This window comes from Hemiscyllium ocellatum, chromosome 26 (assembly GCF_020745735.1).
Source record: "Hemiscyllium ocellatum isolate sHemOce1 chromosome 26, sHemOce1.pat.X.cur, whole genome shotgun sequence".
Lineage (NCBI taxonomy): Eukaryota > Metazoa > Chordata > Chondrichthyes > Orectolobiformes > Hemiscylliidae > Hemiscyllium > Hemiscyllium ocellatum.
Genome location: NC_083426.1, coordinates 57,482,582 through 57,490,176, shown reverse-complemented (window position 1 = coordinate 57,490,176; position 7,595 = coordinate 57,482,582). Strand labels below are relative to the sequence as shown.

At 45.9% G+C, this 7,595-nt stretch overlaps 1 non-coding gene across 1 annotated transcript; it reads left to right on the top strand.

The window, feature by feature from the left end:
• The first annotated feature begins 7,000 nt into the window (after positions 1-7,000).
• trnat-agu (transfer RNA threonine (anticodon AGU)) lies at positions 7,001-7,074 on the top strand. The gene has a single exon. It is a non-coding gene; the product is annotated as a tRNA-Thr (tRNA).
• Positions 7,075-7,595: the final 521 nt, after the last annotated feature.

Below are 7,595 nucleotides of genomic sequence, written 5' to 3'. Positions count from 1 at the left end.
TGTATTATGCACAGGGACAACTGTACCCTACAATATGCACAGGCACTGCTGTTCTCTGCATGTGTGTAGGGACTGCAGTTCTCTACTTTATACATAGGGGGGAATGTTGTCCTGTGAAATAGAAACAGGAACTGCTGTTCTTTACACTAAATAGAGGGACTGCTGTTCTCTATATTATACACACTGACTTATGTTCTCTATATTATACTGAGGGATAGCTGTTCTCCAGATTGTACACAGAGACTGCTGTTCTCTACATAAGACACAGAGACTGTTGTTCCCTATGTGAGACACAGTGACTGCTGTTCTCTGTATTAAACACAGGGATTGCTGCTCTCTTAATTAAACACAGGGATACCTGTTCTCTATATTGTACACAGTGACTCATGTTCTCTATATTTTGCACGGGGACTGCTGTTTTCTATATTGTACCCAGGCACGGTGTTCTCTTTATTATACACAGGGATTTGTGTTTTGTCTATTATACACATCTTATACACTGGGACTTCTGTTCTCCATATTAGACACAGGGACTGTTGTTCTTTCCATGTGCAGAGGGACTGATGCGCTCTCTCTATTATGAATAGGGACAGCTGTTCCCTATATTAAACACAGGGATTGCTGTTCACTGTATTATACACAGCAACTGTTGTCCCCGATAATGTACACAGGCACTGCTGTTCTCAGTGGTGAACACATGGGCTGCTGGTCTCTACATTGTACACAGTTACTGCTGTTCTCTGCATGTGCACAGGGATTTGCTGTTCTCTATGTTATACACAGCGTCTGTTCATCTCTGTATTGTACCGAGGGACTGCAGTTCTCTATATTATACACAGGGACTATTGTTCTCTACCGGGACTGCAGATCTCTATATTTACAGAGGGACGGCTGTTTTGTGGAATAGACACAGGTACAGATTGCTGTTCTCTATATTAGACACAAGAACTGCTGTTCTCTATAGTGTACAGAGGTACTGCTGTTCTCTACGTTATACACAGGAATTGCTGGTCTCTACAATGCACATAGGCTCTGCTGTTCTAGACATTGTACACAGAGAGTGTGTTTCTCTATATTGTCTTCTGTCCTCTGTATTGTACAGAGGGACTGTTGTTGTCAATTTCTCTACACTGCATTTCTCTACACTGTGCACTGGTTCTGCTGTCCTCCAGTGTATGCTGGACTGCTGTGCTCTAAACTTTACCCAGGGACTGCTGTTCTCTACAAAAGATACAAGGACTACTGTTCTCAATATTTCCACAGGGTCTGTTATTTTACACATTTTGGACAGGGATTGCTGTTCTCTATATTGTACACGGGCCTGCTGTTCTCTAAGACAGACACAGGGACTGCTGTTCTCTGTATAATATAGAGAACACCCGTGTCTGTGTATAATATAGAGAACAGCTGGCCCTGTGTACAATATAGAGAACATTAGTCACTGTATATAATATAGAGAATAGCTATCCCTGGGGGGAATATAGAGAACAGCAGTCCCTCTGTCTGCTTTAGAGAACAACTGTATCTGTGCATTATATAAATAACAGCAGGCCCTGTGTGCAATACAGACAACAGCAGTTCATATGTATAATATAAAGAACAGCAGTCCCTCTCTATAATACAGAAAACAGCAGTCCCTGTGCATAATATAGACAACAACAGTCCTTCTGTACAATACAGAGGACAGAAGACAATATAGAGAAACACACTCTCTGTGTACAATGTCAAGAACAGCAGTCCCTGTATTGAATTAGGAGATCAGCAGTCTCGATGTATAATATAGAGAACAGTTGTCCCTGTGTCAATTTTAGAGACAGTAGTGCCTGTGCACTCTATAAAGAACACCAGCGTCTGTGTATAATATAGAGAACAGCAGTCCCTGTGCACAAGGTAGAGAATATGAGTCAGTGTGCATGATATAGAGAACAGCTTTCTCTATGTGTATAATAGAGAGCAGCAGTCCCTGTGCACAATACAGAGGACAGCAGTGCCTGTGTATATTTTCGATGACAGCAGTGCCTGTGCAAAATTTAAAAAACGGCAGTTCCTGTGTGTAACATAGTGAACAGCAGTGTCTGTGCACAATATAAAGAATAGGAGTCCCTGTGTAAATTATAGAGAACAGCAGTTCATATGTGATATATATAGAGAGCAGCAGTCCCTGTGTACAATATAGACAATATGAGTCACTGTGCATAATTTAGAGAACAGCTATCCCTGGTGTCTAATATAGAGAACAGCAGTCCCTGTGTATAATATTGATGACAGCAGTCCCTGAGTCTATTTCAGGGAACAGCAGTGCCTGTGCACAATATAAAGAACAGCAGTCCCTGTGTAAAATATAGAGAACAGCAGTCAGTTGTATATAATATAGAGAATACTAGCGTCAGTGTATAATATAGAGAACAGCAGTCCCTGCGTACAAGGTAGAGAATATGAGTCAGTGTGCATGATATAGAGAACAGCTTTCTCTATGTGTATAATAGAGAGCAGCAGTCCCTGTGCACAATACAGAGGACAGCAGTGCCTGTGTATATTTTCGATGACAGCAGTGCCTGTGCAAAATTTAAAAAACGGCAGTTCCTGTGTGTAACATAGTGAACAGCAGTGTCTGTGCACAATATAAAGAATAGGAGTCCCTGTGTAAATTATAGAGAACAGCAGTTCATATGTGATATATATAGAGAGCAGCAGTCCCTGTGTACAATATAGACAATATGAGTCACTGTGCATAATTTAGAGAACAGCTATCCCTGGTGTCTAATATAGAGAACAGCAGTCCCTGTGTATAATATTGATGACAGCAGTCCCTGTGTCTATTTCAGGGAACAGCATTGCCTGTGCACAATATAAAGAACAGCAGTCCCTGTGTAAAATATAGAGAACAGCAGTCACTGTATATAATATAGAGAATACTAGCGTCTGTGTATAATATAGAGAACAGCAGTCCCTGCGTACAAGGTAGAGAATATGAGTCAGTGTGCGTAATGTAGAGAACAGCAGTCCCAGTGCATAATATAGAGAGCAGCAGTCCCTGTGCACAATATAAAGAACAGCAGTGCCTCTGCATAATATAAAGAACAGCAGTCCCTGTGTACAATATGAAGAGCAGAAGTCCCTGTGTCTCATATAGGGAACAGTAGTCACTGCATAATATGTAGAACAGCAGATCCTTTGTCTCATGTAGAGAACAGCAGTCCATGAGTATATGGTAGAGAAGAGTTCGCTGCATATAATTCAGTGAACATCTGTCCCGTGGGCATGGAAAGAACAGTAGTCCCTGTGTAAAATGTAGAGAACAGTGGTCCTGTGTACATTGTAGGGAAGAGCAGTCCCTGTGTACAGTGAAGAGAACAGCAGTCCCGGCGTATAATATAGAGAACAGCAGTCTCTGCTGTTTAATAAAGAGAATGGCAAAACCTGTATATAACATAGAGAACACAAATCCCTGTGTTTCATACAGAGAACAGCTGTCCCTGTGTATAATATAGAGAACAGCAGTCACTGTTTATAATATAGAGAATAGTAGTCCATATGTATATTATAGAATGCAGGAGTCCCTCTGTGTCAGATAGAGGACAGCCTTACCTGTGGATAATATGGAGAGCAGCAGTCCTTATGTCAACTTTACAGAACAACAGTGTCCGTGTATAAGAGAGAACAGCAATTCCTGTATATAAAAAAGTAAATAGTTATCTCAGTGTAAAATATAGAGAACAGTAGTCCCTGTGTAGAAGAAAGAGAACAGCAGTTCCTGTGCCTATTTTAGTGAACAGTAGTTCCTGACATAAGACAGAGAACAGCAGTCCCGGTGTATAAAATAGAGGACATCCGTTCTCAGTCCTGCACATACAGTAGAGAACAGTAGAAACTGTGTACAGTGTACTGAACGGAAATCACTGTGTACAATGTTGAGAACAGCAGAGCCTGTATAAATTGTCGAGAACAACATTCCCTTTGTATAATATCAGGAACAGCAGTCGGTGCGTCTATTATAGAGAACGGCAGTCCCAGTGTGTATTACAGAAAACAGCAGTCTCCACGAATGTGATAGAGAACAGCAGAACCTGCGAATACTAGAGAGCAAAACTGTCCCTGTGTACAATAAAGAGTTTTCGACCACCTTCATTCCCAGGTCGGTGGGAACAACGACGTGAGATGGAGACACTGCAGACTTACCAGGGACTGCTGTGGCAAACGCGCACACACACTCCACGAGCTGAACACCCTCATTCTCTGCTGTCACCGTTCATTCATTTTACACCAACTGAAATTAGATCCTCCTTCTCCTCGAGTGGGAGTGCAGTTGTCTTTTGATTTTCTGCTGGAGAAGGGAAAGAGAAACATTGCTGCTGAAGGTGGTTATGGAGTGATGGACAGTCACCACAGTGTGTACAACTCACTTGGCAAGGTTTCCTCTCAGCGTCACTTGAGGGGTGGGATCGGGGGGCTGGGGTGTGGGCGGGGTCCCTGCTTAGCAATCCGAGTTTGCAAAGTCCAGACCTGGATACAACTCCCAGTCTGGTCATGAAGCTTTATTGCTCTTCTTGTGAATTATCCGATTGAAAACGAATTCCTAGTTACGCACAGAATGCACCCGCTGATCCTGCCAGAGTCAGCCCAGTGATTGTTTGCATTCATCTAGAAGGGCAAAGGCAGCAGATACACGGGTAAACTACCTCCGCAAATCCCCCTGCTATCATCTCAGCTTTCTGAGTTGGAACGATCTCGCTGTCGCTTCACTATCGCTGGGTCAAAGTCCTGGAACCCCCAACCCTAGCAGTCTCACGGTTGGAGCTCCGTGCAGAGGAGTTCAAGGCTTCAGGAAAGTGACTCATCCCCCTGATCTGTCGGGTAATCAGGGAGGGGCAGTGAACCCTACCCGATCGAGTGACGGCGATATCCCGGGAATCCGTTTCTTAAAAGGGGCAGGTCCTAAGCGGACACCTGCTATCGGTCGGGAATAAGTTGAGAACTGGAGCGAGGGAGTGTAATCAAAGTGAAAGACAATGACCACCGCGAGGCATGAGGCAGGAAGTGAGTGTAGAGCTGCTGGTACAAAGCTCAGAGTTAGTGCTAATGGATCACCCTTCGCTGTTCACTGTTTACACTGACTCCTGCTCAGTTCCCTGCAGTGACACTTTTCCTCTTGGTGTGAGGTTCCCTCTGAGCGTAATGACACCCTTAATGGGCCCACAGAGGATGACACATCCTCTTTATCCTGTCAGTTTAAAGAGGTGAAAGCCTCGAATACAAGAGCAGACTGTGTTTTTCTGTGCCGTTTGCGTGGAGAATGTTGAGTCGTGAACTCTCTCTCCTTTGCAATTCTCACTGAGCAAGATTGAGACGGAAAGCACAATGCCGAGTTTGTCTGATCAAGTGATGAATGAACTGCACCTGAGCACGATCGCGGGCAGACGCCATCAGGCGCCATGGCTTAGTTGGATAAAGCGCCGGTCTAGTAAACAGGACATCGTGGGTACAAATCCCAGTGGTGCCTGCTTGCTGTGTCCAAAGCTCGCGGGTGCATCTTCTGGCCCGAGCAGAGCTGCCGGTCAAACAGCTCAACGTTCTGTCGCGCTGTCTTATGATTTGGCGATCCTGGTATTATTCCAGCAGTCACTGTTTCTTCTACCTGGAATTTCTTCCCGCTGTTCCACAAGCTCTCCTGCTTCTCATTCACTAGTTTTCGACCACCTTCATTCCCAGGTCGGTGGGAACAACGACGTGAGATGGAGACACTGCAGACTTACCAGGGACTGCTGTGGCAAACGCGCACACACACTCCACCAGCCGAACACCCTCATTCTCTGCTGTCACCGTTCATTCATTTTACACCAACAGAAATTAGATCCTCCTTCTCCTCGAGTGGGAGTGCAGTTGTCTTTTGTTTTTCTGCTGGAGAAGGGAAAGAGAAACATTGCTGCTGAAGGTGGTTATGGAGTGATGGACAGTCACCACAGTGTGTACAACTCACTTGGCAAGGTTTCCTCTCAGCGTCACTTGAGGGGTGGGGTCGGGGGGCTGGGGTGTGGGCGGGGTCCCTGCTTAGCAATCCGAGTTTGCAAAGTCCAGACCTGGATACAACTCCCAGTCTGGTCATGAAGCTTTATTGCTCTTCTTGTGAATTATCCGATTGAAAACGAATTCCTAGTTACGCACAGAATGCACCCGCTGATCCTGCCAGAGTCAGCCCAGTGATTGTTTGCATTCATCTAGAAGGGCAAAGGCAGCAGATACACGGGTAAACTCCCTCTGCAAATTCCCCTGCTATCATCTCAGCTTTCTGAGTTGGAAAGATCTCGCTGTCGCTTCACTATCGCTGGGTCCATGTCCTGGAACCCCCAACCCTAGCAGTCTCACGGTTGGAGCTCCGTGCAGAGGAGTTCAAGGCTTCAGGAAAGTGACTCATCCCCCTGATCTGTCGGGTAATCAGGGAGGGGCAGTGAACCCTACCCGATCGAGTGACGGCGATATCCCGGGAATCCGTTTCTTAAAAGGGGCAGGTCCTAAGCGGACACCTGCTATCGGTCGGGAATAAGTTGAGAACTGGAGCGAGGGAGTGTAATCAAAGTGAAAGACAATGACCACCGCGAGGCATGAGGCAGGAAGTGAGTGTAGAGCTGCTGCTACAAAGCTCAGAGTTAGTGCTAATGGATCACCCTTCGCTGTTCACTGTTTACACTGACTCCTGCTCAGTTCCCTGCAGTGACACTTTTCCTCTTGGTGTGAGGTTCCCTCTGAGCGTAATGACACCCTTAATGGGCCCACAGAGGATGACACATCCTCTTTATCCTGTCAGTTTAAAGAGGTGAAAGCCTCGAATACAAGAGCAGACTGTGTTTTTCTGTGCCGTTTGCGTGGAGAATGTTGAGTCGTGAACTCTCTCTCCTTTGCAATTCTCACTGAGCAAGATTGAGACGGAAAGCACAATGCCGAGTTTGTCTGATCAAGTGATGAATGAACTGCACCTGAGCACGATCGCGGGCAGACGCCACCAGGCGCCATGGCTTAGTTGGATAAAGCGCCTGTCTAGTAAACAGGACATCGTGGGTTCGAGTTCCAGTGGTGCCTGCTTGCTGTGTCCAAAGCTCGCGGGAGCATCTTCTGGCCCGAGCAGAGCTGCCGGTCAAACAGCTCAACGTTCTGTCGCGCTGTCTTATGATTTGGCGATCCTGGTATTATTCCAGCAGTCACTGTTTCTTCTACCTGGAATTTCTTCCCGCTGTTCCACAAGCTCTCCTGCTTCTCATTCACTAGTTTTCGACCACCTTCATTCCCAGGTCGGTGGGAACAACGACGTGAGATGGAGAGACTGCAGACTTATCAGGGACTGCTGTGGCAAACGCGCACACACACTCCACGAGCTGAACACCCTCATTCTCTGCTGTCACCGTTCATTCATTTTACACCAACAGAAATTAGATCCTCCTTCTCCTCGAGTGGGAGTGCAGTTGTCTTTTGTTTTTCTGATGGAGAAGGGAAAGAGAAACATTGCTGCTGAAGGTGGTTATGGAGTGATGGACAGTCACCACAGTGTGTACAACTCACTTGGCAAGGTTTCCTCTCAGCGTCACTTGAGGGGTGGGGTCGGG